Raw genomic sequence first — 14,044 nt, forward strand, 5'->3', positions numbered from 1 at the left:
AGGTTTACAGTGGGGCAAAAAGGTATTTAGTCAGCCACCAATTGCCACCAATTGTGCATGTTCTCCCACTTAAAAAGATGAGAGAGGCCTGTAATTTTCATCATAGGTACACTTCAACTATGACAGACAAAATGAGAAAAAAAACCCAGAATATCACATTGTAGGATTTTTAATGAATTTATTTGCAAATTATGGTGGAAAATAAGTACTCTTATGGAACTTCTGGTAAAATTAGTACATACAGTGCTTGCCTTTTCGTGTTATGTTTAGAATCTAAGAACTAAACACATATTAGAACACAGCTAAAATGTGCACTTCTCAGTCCTGGAGATAGCATAAGTACTCTAGCTATAGATAACACCACCCACAGACACACACACACACCCTCCCTTCACCTGCACATACACAAACCATCCTACCCTGCCTTTAAGGTCTTCGGAAGCCAAGTTAAACAGAACACCGGCCATTTCAAATCACACCGTACCTTCTACACTATGAAATCTGGTTTCCGAGCTGGTCTTGGATGCACCTCAGCCATGCTCAAGGTCCTAAACGATATCATAACCGCCATCGATAAGAGACAATACTGTGCAGCTGTATTCATCGACCTGGCCAAGGCTTTTGACTCTGTCAATCACCAAATTCTTGTTGGCAGACTCAACAGCCTTGGTTTCTCAAATGACTGCCTAGCCTGGTTCACCAACTACTTCTCTGACAGAGTTCCATGTGTCCTGTTATCCGGACCTCTGGCAGACTCTATGGGGGTGCCACAGGGTTCAATTCTCGAGCCGACTCTCTTCTCTGTATACATCAATGATGTTGCTCTTGCTGCTGATGATTCTCTGATCCACCTCTACGCAGACGTCACCATTCTGTATACTTCTGGCCCTTCTTTGGACACTGCGTTAACTAACCTCCAGACGAGCGTCAATGCCATACAACTCTCCTTCTGTGGCCTCCAACTGCTCTTAAATGCAAGCTCTTCAACCGATTGCTGCCCACACCTGCCCACCCACCCAGCATCACTACACTGGACGGTTCTGACTTAGAATACGTGGACAACTACAAATACCTAGATGTCTGGTTAGACTAAATTCTCCTTCCAGCCTCACATTAAGCATATTCAATCCAAAATTAAATCTAGAATCGGCTTCCTATTTCGCAAAAAAGCCTCCTTCACTCATGCTGCCAAACATACCCTCGTAAAACTGACTATCCTACCGATCCTTGACTTCGGCGATGTCATTTAAAAAATAGCCTCCAACACTCTACTCAGCAAATTGAATGCAGTCTATCACAGTGCCATCCTTTTTGTCACCAAAGCCCCATATACTACCCACCACTGCGACCTGTATGGTTTCGTTGGCTGGCCCTCGCTTCATATTCGTCCCTAAACCCACTGACTCGAGGTCATCTATAAGTCTTTGCTAGGTAAAGCCCTGCCTTATCTCAGCTCACTGGTCACCATAGCAGCACCCACACACAGCACGCGCTCCAGCAGGTATATTTCACTGGTCACCCCCAAAGCCAATTCCTCCTTCGGCCACCTTTCCTTCCAGTTCTCTGCTGTCAATGACTGGAACAAACTGCAAAAATCACTGAAGCTGGAGACTCATATATCCCTCTCTAGCTTTAAGCATCAGCTGTTAGAGCAGCTCACAGATCGCTGCACCTGTAAATAGCCCATCTAACTACCCTTTAACCATATTGTTATTTATTTGATTTATTTTGATCATTTGCACCCCAGCATCTCTACTTGCACACTTGTCTTCTGCACATCTATCACCCCAGTGTTTAACTTGCCATGCCGTAATAATTTCGCCACTGTGGCCTCAACAGTTGGCACCTCCTCTTTACATAAGACGTGCTAACCAACATTTTAGTTTTTCAACTACCAACCTAGATTTCTAGTCTGTTTTTGGAATTGGACCATCAGTGAGTGGAACAAATATAGAATGATTCAGCCTTGCGGGTGATGCGCCTGAGGTGTGTCGCATTATTCTTAGTACCCCAGGCAAAATGGGACCTCAGGGGATTATGTTGTCATCTTATATAGATATGTATTCATTTTCTCCCCGTGACACACCTGTGAGTCACTCCCGTAGGAAGCTTATACTAGCTGATAAAGTACTGCATGTCTCCAAAAAAGTTTACCGCAAATGCTATTAAAAATGAGTCACACACACTATTAAATAGGGTCTAATACTTTCATAATACCAGTCTGGATGTATTCATTCCCAGTTATCCAAATAAATAAAGAAGAATCCAGCAGTGAACTTTATTTAACCCACCCTCTGAGCTAAAATCAAGGTTGTGTTCAAGTGCACAATATTTTGCTCCATATTGATTATTTAAGCTTGACAGCCATTACATAGAAATATTCATTGTTACTTTATCTATATGCTCCTCTGTGTGTGCGCGTCTGTGTGTGTGTTTATTGCTCTATATGCACCTGTGTGTTCCTGTGCGTGTGTGTGTTTCTCTATATGCTCCTGTGTGTGTTTTTTTCTCTACATGCTCCTTTGTGTGTGAGCGTGTGTTTCTTTCTCTAAATGCTCCTTTAAGTGTTCCTGTGCATGGGTGTGTTTCTTTCTCTATATGCTCCTGTGTGTGTGTGTGTGTGTGTGTGTGTCTTTCTTTCTCTATATGCTCCTGTGTGTGTCTTTCTCTATATGCTCCTGTGTGTGTCTTTCTCTATATGCTCCTGTGTGTGTTCCTGTGTGTGTATGTCTTTCTCTATATGCTCCTGTGTGTTCCTGTGCGTGTGTGTCTTTCTCTATATGCTCCTGTGTGTGTCTTTCTCTATATGCTCCTGTGTGTGTTCCTGTGCGTGTATGTCTTTCTCTATATGCTCCTGTGTGTTCCTGTGCGTGTGTGTCTTTCTCTATATGCTCCTGTGTGTGTTTGTGTTTTTCTTTCTCTATATGCTCCTATGTGTGTTCCTGTGCGTGTGAGTCTGTGTGTGTGCGTCTCTCTGTACTCCTGACTTGTTTCTTTATGATCTGAGCATTCCCCTAGCAGAGCATTAGAAAAGAGAGAGGAGTTGGCTGGGCTCAGCGGACTGATAGTGTGTGGGCAGATAGCACTCCCTAATCCGTAACACATGCAACTGTGTCCCTGGTGTGCATTTGGAGTCGGGCACACAACTACTCACGTAGACATGCATGCCGGCTATCACATAGGAGACACACATTTATTTGTTTTTTTCTTTATGCAGCACCTTATTACTAATGGATGGATGTATTTATCTTTTTCCGTGCACACGCGCACACACACTTTCCTTTGGGATCCCTCATAATCGAATATGATTTCCCTCCAGGCATCACAGGTCCGGGTTGTTGTTGGTCTGGCTGGCCATGTGTCTGGAGATGGCTTAAGAGGCCGATCCGTGACTTGCAGAACTTGTCTCAGTGGGGGCAGGGATGGTTGGTCATGTGGCCAGGGCTAGTTGTTACTGGCACCGGAGTCTGTGCTTTGCGGCGTGCTACCTTGCCGGCTGTTAATTCTCTTATTTTGACCTCATAGACTGGGGTTCCATTTTTGATTTGGGCATGGATTTCCCTGTTTGGATTCTTATGGCATTTCTTCAGCTGTGCTTTGTGGTTGTCACAGAAACACTTTTCTAACCTCAAGGGGCATGATCCATCCCTGGGCTGGGAGTAGAAAATCTGTTTAGGAAGCCATGAGTCACTCATTCTCACGAGGTTACCTACCTGAGTTGCTTCACTCCAAGACACTGATGTCTTCCTAGCTGATGTTAAGTATTTTCCTGAGACAACATTGGTAGAATCTTTCAAGAGGTTTGATGTGTTTATTGATATGCAGTCCAAGTTTCTGCACTGTATAACAGGGTAGGGATGATCACTGAGCTGTACACATCCACTCTGGTCCTGGTGGTAATGTCATGAGTGTGCCAAAGGCAGCACTAGCTCGAGCAATCTGATGTCGCATTTCATCATTGATTAGGATATTGGTGGAGAGGTGTATACCTAGGTATGGAAAACTGGGAACGGTTTCAAGTATTGCATTTTTGGCAGTGATCTTGGGGAGTGGCAGGTGTACTCCCGGAACTTGCTGGAAGAGGATATTAGTTTTGCCTGTGTTGTGTAATACCCATCCTGCTGCATGCTTCTGTCAATATGTTAACGATGAACTGGAGCTTCTGAGCAGGCACTCACTTGCGCATCATCTGCATACTGAAATTTTACAACAGAAGGGGTTGTGGTTCTTCACTTGGCTCTGAAACAGTTGATATTGAATATCTTCCCATCTGTCCTGTAGGTGATGCGTATGCCTCTGTGGAGTCTGGTCTCTGTCAGATGGAGCATTGCTCCAAGGAAGATGGAGAAGATGGTTGGTGCGATCATTGAGCCTTGCTTTTCTCCGGTACTCATCTCGATTTGCTCTTTGGTTTCACTACTGGAGAGAACGACAGCCTTCATACCGTCATGCAGGAGGCAGAGGAAGTTAACATTTTCAGGCAAACATATCTCAGGTAAACAGAGTCAAAAGCCTTGGTCGGTCACACAAACACAAAGAATGGAAATTGAACTTTCAGCCCTTGCAATACCTGCACCTGATTGGTTCTCTGCATGCATGGTTGAACACACATACACACTAATAAAAGTGGGTTCCTCAAGTGTTCTTTAGGAAGGGTGATATGATTTGTAATGCACTAATTCTGTGTGGTCAAAGGGATTAAACAGAAACAACTGAAAGGTTAACGGTTTAGGCATTCATTCCGAGTAGTTAAGGTCATGGCTATGGTTTGGGGAAGACTCTGCAAACCAACCGATCTCATAACATCGAGTATCATCAATTATTCCCACGGCTTGCTAGAGCATTGTTGACTGCTGTAGTGCAGTGGTATGAGCAGCGCACATCCGATCAGAGCATCTTGAGTTTGTGCCCAGCGCTAGGCAATAATTTTCAATTTTTGGGTTGAGTGCAGAGGAAGACATATATCGACATTCTTAAGACCTTTTTAAACATCCAAAATCAAAGTCTATTTCTAGTGGCTGGTTATGGTATGACCATGACTAGTTACGGTGTCTTGTGAAAGACTCAAGTAAGGTCTTGTGTCAGTTGAGAACTGTTGACTAAAGGAGTGGTACTCAATTCTCTCCTCAGGGACCCCCACCTGTTCCAGAGCTTGCACACCTGATTCAACTTGTCAATTAACACAATAATAACACCTACTGAATTTTAACAATTTTGTTTAACCTTTTTAACTAGGCAGGTCCGTTAAGAACAATTCTTATTTACAATGACGGCCTACCCAGGCCAAACCCTAACTTTATACTATGGCTAACCAGATTTAAAAAAAATATGGTTCATCAAAAGGTTATTTGTAGGACCTTTGAGATTGAGAATGGTTATTTATAGTACCATTCTCCAAAAATCGATCCGCTCTGATTATATTCCATAGAACCATTTTTTTATGTGTGCAGTTCCACCTTGGCGGAGAGATGAACACACAGTAAAGGGCATCAATGCCATCTTAATATTTTGGTTATGTTTCCCATTTGAGTAGTTTCTGTGTTTTTAGGTCTGTATGTTGAAGTTGAATTCTTTGTTTGTAACTCTTAGAAAAAGAGTTCCAAAAAGGTTCTTTGCAGAGGAATAGAGTTAAACCAAGAACAATTTATCCTTAGAACCGTTTTTGGAACACAAGAGTGAAACGTTTTTGATAGAAACAGTTCTTTGATGATTCTTTGAAAGGCAAGAAGTGTTCTTCAGAAAGCAATAAGGGGCCCCTTCAGAATCTGTATTTTTGTTCTTTATTTTAAATAGTATCTGTCACGACTTCTGCCGAAGTCGATACCTCTCCTTGTTTGGGCGATGCTCGGCGGTCGACGTCACCGGTCTTCTAGCCATCGCCGATCCATTTTTCATTTTCCATTTGTCTTGTTTTCCCACACACCTGGTTCTCATTTTCCTCATTATGTGTTGTGTATTTAACCCTCTGTTTCCCTCATGTCTTTGTGTGGTATTGTTTATTCTGTTTCATGTTATGCACATGTTAGTCTGTTGCTTTGGGTTATGTTAACCCGTATTGTTATTTAGTTTTCACTTTGCCGTGTGCTTTTGGTTCACCTAAATAAAAGGCTCCGTTGGCTTATGGTTTCTATATATCTGCTCTCCTGCACCTGACTCCTCCCAGCCATTTAAGCATACCTGACAGTACCTGAGCATTGGTGTTTGACTCAGTGTTTAAAAGGATAGGTGTGAGAACTTTTTAAACTTTATCTACATTATATGGGAATATTTGTACACACCAAATTGGCCAGTGTTACCTAGTTAAGATTTTTCAGTGTAACGTTTCTAGAGTTAGATCAGGAGTTAAATTAACTCAGTGGTGTAAATAACCATTGTGATTGTTTAATTCTTACTCTGTGTAGAGTAAAACACTCAACCACACCCATCATTATCATATTTCTCAGCATGCTCTAAAGCAAGTTGATTTTTAGAATTGTTTGTTTCAATATTTGGGTTTTTGCATGTAGATTGATTAGTGGTTGATCTAATGCTCCACAAAGATAAATTACAAATGTTTCTAATCGAATCAAATCTGTTAGTAGTTGGACTTATCGAATCTGTTGCTAAGATGGTTTTTCCAGTTTAGATGGTTTATGTAGTTTCATTTATCAATCTTGCCTACCTTGGCAGTCATTCTGAATACAGGTTGCGGGTCATTAAACGTTCCAATTATTGAACATCCTCACTGGCTGGATTCCAATAGGAATTACACATTACTTTGCAAACCAGCATAATGTGATGTACAGGCCTAATCTGGTTTGTAAACGAGGAGTTTCCTAAAAGCACTAGGCCCGCAAATAAAGGCTTTATATTATACTTTATGTACTGTTATTTTAGGCTAGGTTTCTATATAGCACTTTGTGACATGATGTAAAAAGGGCTTTATAAATAAATTGGATTGATAAAGAGTTTGTTAAAGGATAATAAGCTTGGTGGAACCGTTCATAAAGGGTCATAGGAAGAACCATTCAAAGATATAAGGATTCTTGCTAGAACCTTTAGATAATAAAAGGGTTCTTGGTAGAACCATTTATACAGGGTTCTAGGAAGAACCCTCTGCAAATGGTTCTACTTTACCTAGCACTAAAAAGGGTTCCACTATGGGGACAAACAGAAGAACCCTATGGTTCTACTTGTATTTGCTCATACATAGGCCTATTTGTGTGTGATTGCACATACAGTGCCATTCAAAAGATTGGACACACCTACTCATCCAAGGGTTTCTCTTTATTTTTACTATTTTCTACATTGTAGTACAATAGTGAAGACATCAACACTATGGAATCATGTAACCAAAGTGTTGAACAAATTCTTCAGAATAGCCACCCTTTGCCTTGATGACAGCTTTGCACACTGTTGGCATTCTCTTAACCAGCTTCACCTGGAAAGCTTTCCCAACAGACTTGAAGGAGTTCCCACATATGCTGAGCACTTGTTGGCTGCTTTTCCTTCACTCTGCGGTTCCTGTGGCGGTCCTCATGGGAGCGAGGTTCATCATAGCACTTGAAGATATTTGCGACTGCACATGTTCTTGAAATGTTCCGGATTGACTGACCTTCATGTCTTAAAGTAATGATGGATTGTAGTTTCTCTTTGCTTATTTGAGCTTTTCTTGTCATAATATTCACTTGATTTGACCAAATAGGGATATCTTCTGTAAACCAACCCTACCTTGTCACAACACAACTGTTTGGCTCAAAAGCATTAAGGAAAGACATTACACAAATACATTTTTAATGAAACGCATTCCAGGTGACAACCTCATGAAGCTGGTTGAGAGAATGCCAAGAGTGTGCAAAGCTGTCATGAAGGCAAAGGATGGCTACTTTGAAGAATCTCAAATATAAAATATATTTTTATTTATTTTACACTTTAACACTTCATGATTTCATAGTTTTGTTGTCAAAACTATTATTGTACAATGTAGAAATAGTAAAAATAAACAATAAATGAGTAGGTGTCTAGAATTTTGACTGGTATCGTAAGTGGCATTTGGCATCACTACTTCACAGGAGAGGCATTTAATGTATTTCTGAGTTACTCAAGAAAGAAAAAAAAACAAGTTGGCATGCAGCTAAATTATTAACTCCATGATGATTATTAATATATATTTTTTACATTGTTTGCAAACTGATATGTGACAAATATGAATGCCAAAATAAATTTTTTTGCTAAACAGGTGATTGAGCCCCACCTTCCCTGAAAGACGGGCCGCCACTGATTGTTACAACATCTGACGGAGTCCTAGCCTAGCTTATTTAAGTGATAATGCCAGAGAAGCCAGTGTTGAGGATATAAAGTTGAAGTCGGAAGTTTACAAATACATTTAAACTCAGTTTCACAATTCCTGACATTTAATCCGAGTAAGAATTTCCTGTCTTAGGTCAGATAGAATCACCACTATTTTAAGAATGTGAAATGTCAGAATAATAGTAGAGAGCATGATTTATTTCAGCTTTATTCCTTTCATCACATTCCCAGTGGATCAGAAGTTTACATACACTCAATTAGTATTTGGAAGCATTGCCTTTAAATTGTTTAACTTGGGTCAAATGTTTCGGGTAGCCTTCCACAAGCTTCCCACAATAAGTTGGGTGAATTTTGACCCATTCCTCCTGACAGAGCTGGTGCAACTGAGTCAGGTTTGTAGGCCTCCTTGCTCGCACTCGCTTTTTCAGTTCTGCCCACAAATGTTCTACAGGATTGACGTCAGGGCTTTGTGATGGCCACTCCAATACCTTGACTTTGTTGTCCTTAACCTCTTGCACTTAGCCATCCCAGATCCGGGATCGTGAATACAGCCTCAAGCTCATTACCATAACGCAACGTTAACTATTCATGAAAATCGCAAATGAAATGAAATAAATATGCTAGCTCTCAAGCTTAGCCTTTTGTTAACAACACTGTCATCTCAGATTTTCAAAATATGCTTCTCAACCATAGGAAAACAATCATTTGTGTAACAGTAGCTAGCTAGCGTAGCATTTAGCATTAGCGTTAGCGGTAGCATTCAGCAGGCAACATTTTCACAAAAACCAGAAAAGCATTCAAATAAAATAATTTACCTTTGAAGAACTTCAGATGTTTTCAATGAGGAGACTCTGTTAGATAGCAAATGTTCAGTTTTTCCTGAAAGATTATTTGTTTAGGAGAAATCGCTCCGTTTGGTGCGTCACGTTTGGCTACCAAAAAAAAACGAAAATCCAGTCATCAAAACGCCAAACTTTTTTCCAAATTAACTCCATAATATCGACTGAAACATGGCAAACGTTGTTTAGAACCAATCCTCAAGGTGTTTTTCACATATCTCTTCGATGATATATCGTTCGTGGAAGTGTGCTTTCTGTTCTGAATCTCAGGAGAAAATGCCCGCAGCTGAAGATTACGCACCAATTTAGACAAAGGACACCGGGCGGACCCCTGGAAAATGTAGTCTCTTATGGCCAATCTTCCAATGATATGCCTACAAATACGTCACAATGCTGCAGACATCTTGAAGAAACGACAGAAAGGGCAGGCTCGTTCCTGGTGCATTCACAGCCATATAAGGAGACAATGGAAAACAGAGCCTCAGAAATTCTGCTCATTTCCTGTTTGAAGTTTCATCTTGGTTTCGCCTGTAGCATGAGTTCTGTGGCACTCACAGATGATATCTTTGCAGTTTTGGAAACGTCAGACTGTTTTCTTTCCAAAGCTGTCAATTATATTCATAGTCGAGCATCTTTTCGTGACAAAATATTGCGCTTAAAACGGGCACGTTTTTTTATCCAATAATGAAATAGCGCCCTCATAGACTCAACAGGTTTTAAGCCATTTTGCCACAACTTTGGAAGTATGCTTGGGGTCATTGTCCATTTGGAAAACCCATTTGCGACCAAGCTTTAACTTCCTGACTGATTTCTTGAGATGCTTCAATATATACACAAATTTTTCTTCCTCATGACGTCATTTTGTTTGTGAAGTACACCAGTCCCTCCTGCAGCAAATCACCCCCCTGCTTCAAGCTAGGGATGGTGTTCTTCGGCTTGCAAGCCTCCCACTTTTTCCTCCAAACATAACGATGGTCATTATGGCCAAACAGTTCTATTTTTGGTTTCTTCAGACCAGAGGACATTTCTCCAAAAAGTACGATCTTTGTTCCCATGTGCAGTTGCAAACCGTAGTCTGGCTTTTTTATGGTGGTTTTGGAACAGTGGCTTCTTCCTTGCTGAGCGGCCTCTCAGGTTGTCGATATCGGACTCGTTTTAATGTGGATATTAATACTTTTGTACCTGTTTCCTCCAGCATCTTCACTGTCCTTTGCTGTTGTTCTGGGGTTGATTTGCACTTTTCGCACCAAAGTAGGAGACAGAACGCGTCTCCTTCCTGAGCGGTATGACGGCTGCATGGTCCCATGGTGTTTATATTTGCGTACTATTGTTTTTAGAGATGAACGTGGTGCCTTTAGGTGTTTGGAAATTACTCCCAAGGATGAACCAGACTTGTGGATGTCTGCAATTATTTTTCTTGGCTTTTGAGGTTTTAGCTAATTCCTTAGGATTTCCGCATGATGTCAAGCAAAGAGGCACTGAGTTTGAAGGTAGGCCTTGAAATACATCCACAGGTACACCTCCAATTGACTCAATGATGTCAATTAGCCTATCAGAAGCTTCTAAAGCCATTACATAATTTCTGGCATTTTACAAGCTGTTTAAAGGCACAGTTAACTGTAAACTTCTGACCCACTGGAATTGTGATACAGTGAATTTTCAGTGAAATAATCTGTCTAAACAATTGTTGGAAAAATTACTTGTGTCATGCACAAAGTAGATGTCCTAACTGACTTGCCAAAACTATAGTTTGTGGAGTGGTTGAAAACTAATTTTAATAACTCTAACCTAAGCGCACGTAAACTTTCGACTTCAACTGTATGTGACCCGTTTCAGGAAATTAGGCATACTACTACTACTTCACAGGAGAGACGTTTGAACTTTAAAAAAATCTAAATGTGTTTTTTTTGGCAGAAATGCTTTATCGAACATGTGAACTGTCATGTGCCTTAATAACAATCTATGCCATCTGTAAATACATATACAATTGTTAAATTCCGAGCCTAGTTGGTTAAGCCAAAGAAAAAGCAGCAACTTTCCCGCTAGCCATGTTTGGCTGAAATAATGAGTGGGCTGGACATGCCGAGAGATGAGTATGGATTGGTCTGTCATATAGTGCACTTCTGTCTATTTGAGCTATTCAGTATGTGTAGGTAATCCTAATTAACGCAGCTTTTAAAAAATGTATTGTGTAGTAAAACTTAACCGTAGACTCCACTGTGCAAGTATCCATTTTAATAGAATGTCACTGCAACAACTGTTTCAAAGCACACTCGTATGAGTGTACCAGAGCGCAAAATAACTGATGAATTTACACAAATGCTCAACACGGGTTGAATATGGCTGGTGTCAGTAAATGTCGGCAAAAAAGCATCATTAAATTGTTGCCAGGAGCACAGTTACAATCACCAACGCTCTGGATAACATGAAAATAACATAACCAGCTTTGCTAGGGTGAGTAAAATGGTCAGAGTCTGGGTAAGGTCTAAAGTTTAAGATGATTCTTATGGCATTGCACACGGTCAGTTTGAACCTGAGTGACTTGACACAATGGGCCAAGAAAGCTGTACAAACAAAACAGAAACAACACAGAACGTCTTACTTAATGAAAGGGGTTGCAGCCTGCCGTTAAGCATTCATCCATGTATACAGGTAAGAGTCTAGCTACTGTTTCAGATATTATAATTTCTAAGTTTCTAATTTTGTCAGAAAGTAGTTTTCATTGCAAGTTAAAGTTTAGCTGACGTTAGATGGCTGGCTCACTAGCTAACATTACTTTTATGATCTGTGTGTGGTAACGTTCTCAGAATGCCATTACGCATGACTAGTTAAAGCCTAATGTTAGCTACCATTTAACCTATTTGGTTAACTTTAGATTGCTATGACTATCAGTTTGTAATGCTGGTACTCTATGGATTAGGATTATGGGTCATTGTTTAGCTAGCATGTCTAAACAAATATATCTCTGGCATTTGTCTTTCAGCATCAGTGAAACACGCCTGACTTTCCTCCACCAGTCATACAAGGAGAATGGTCTAATGCCCCATCAAAAAGAGACCTAGCACAAGCAAGCAAAGACAACAGCGCAGTCATCTACATGCACCATTTCTTCACCAACTACAGAGTTGGGGAAACACATATGTGGACCTGAATTGTGATAACTGCAGTGGCAAAAACAAGAACAAGTTTGTGTTCTGGTATTGTGCCTGGCGTACCATGCACAAGCTCCACCACAGTCTGGACATTCACTTCCTGATCACAGGCCACACCAAGTTTACCCCCGGCTGATGCTTCGGGCCACATCAAGCAGCGCTTCAGAAAGACCAGAGTCAACACTTTGTCTGAGATAGCTGGTGTTGTGAAGGACAGCACTGTGACAGGAGTCAACATCCCACAGCTGGTTTGACTGGAGGATGGTACAGTGCTGGTGGAAAGCTATGGCTGGCAACACCTGACTCCATACTTCAGGCTGCTGCCACAGATCAAGCAGTACCAGCACTTCAGGTGAAAATAATGTATTGCATTGTATGAGGTTATTCTTCTTATCTAAACTTGGGAGGTGAATTGATGTTGTGCAGGGTTGTAGTGTCTTGATTGTTTGTTGTTGTTATTCCGTTTTAGAGCTTCGATGGTCTGGAGCCTGGTGTTGTCACCAAGGAGCGACATACAATAGTATATGACATACCATTTTGAAGCTCTGAGTCTCTACTTTTATCCAATGTAAAACACTCAACATATAAGACCCATTTAAGCCGATCAGTCACAAATGTGCTCACTCATCAGGACACTGTTGTTCAGAGGAGCTAGCCAACAACACAGCTAACACAATCACTTCAAACAGAAGCTGTAAAGACTGCAAACTAGCTGCACTTAATTTCATTTGACTTTTTTTCAATTGACATTTCTTTGTATATATCAATAAAAATGATGCCAGCGGATTCATGATTTCGACTAGCTGAGAAATGCTGCCCGTCTCTCAGGCCCGACATGTTTATTACTATGAGACAGCTGTAGATCTAATTTTAATATTGTTGCAAATGTCCGACAGACCGACAGCAAGGTTTATACAAATCTCCACTGTTGAAAATGAAATGTTAGTCTAAAAGAAATGAGAAGATGCTTTTGATTGTGGATATCAAGTTTATAAATTGCCTGGCTAGGCTGATGAGCGAGTGGATTGAGCAGTCAGATGGAACAGAGTAAATAGGCATTTAAACGTCATAGATTTAGCCGGTGGGAACTTGTGGAATAGACACCGGCTGGAATGCGGTTGTAACCAATCAGCATTCAGGATTATACCCACCTGTTGTATAATTAGGTGGTAGTGAATTATGTAGTTACATGTAACAAGGTTATATAATAGGATGCATTGCTAACATTATGCTACATTGCAGACTGCAACATTTTTATTACAGAACATTAGTTACATTTGAAACAAGACATCTTGTAATTACATATACATAATCATTAATTACATATGTGGAATAACCTTAGACAAGCTGATTTGTAATTAGATATCCTTGTTCCACTTGTGTAATAAACTATACCGCTAAATCCTTTAATTACATACTATTTACATAGTAATTACATATACCTACTATGTTATAAATAAATACTATTTAGTTACTGATTAATATACTGGTCAAGTGTTACCAATATGGTAATCTGGACACTGCACATATGCAATATTAGGACCCCATTTCACCATACTGTTTACACCTTCTGTATCCTGTGCATGTGACACAAACTTAGATTTTATTTGATATAGTGTGTGTTTACCAGAGACGGTAATATGAATAACATGACCTGCACCAACGTCAGATTAGGATATAGGCCAAGGACTAGATAAAGTGTATTTTTACCTGTAGTACTTCCTTATTGTAGGCTACTACTTTTACAACATTTAGGTGTGACAC

General features: G+C 40.5%; 1 protein-coding gene across 1 annotated transcript in view; it reads right to left on the reverse strand.

Annotated features, from left to right (window-relative positions):
• The window catches only part of LOC139384000 (c-ros oncogene 1, receptor tyrosine kinase), a 678,262-nt gene that overhangs the window by 315,046 nt on the left and 349,172 nt on the right, over positions 1–14,044 (reverse strand). The gene's annotated exons all lie outside the window — the stretch shown is intronic.

Source organism: Oncorhynchus clarkii, chromosome 25 (assembly GCF_045791955.1).
Source record: "Oncorhynchus clarkii lewisi isolate Uvic-CL-2024 chromosome 25, UVic_Ocla_1.0, whole genome shotgun sequence".
Taxonomy (NCBI): domain Eukaryota; kingdom Metazoa; phylum Chordata; class Actinopteri; order Salmoniformes; family Salmonidae; genus Oncorhynchus; species Oncorhynchus clarkii.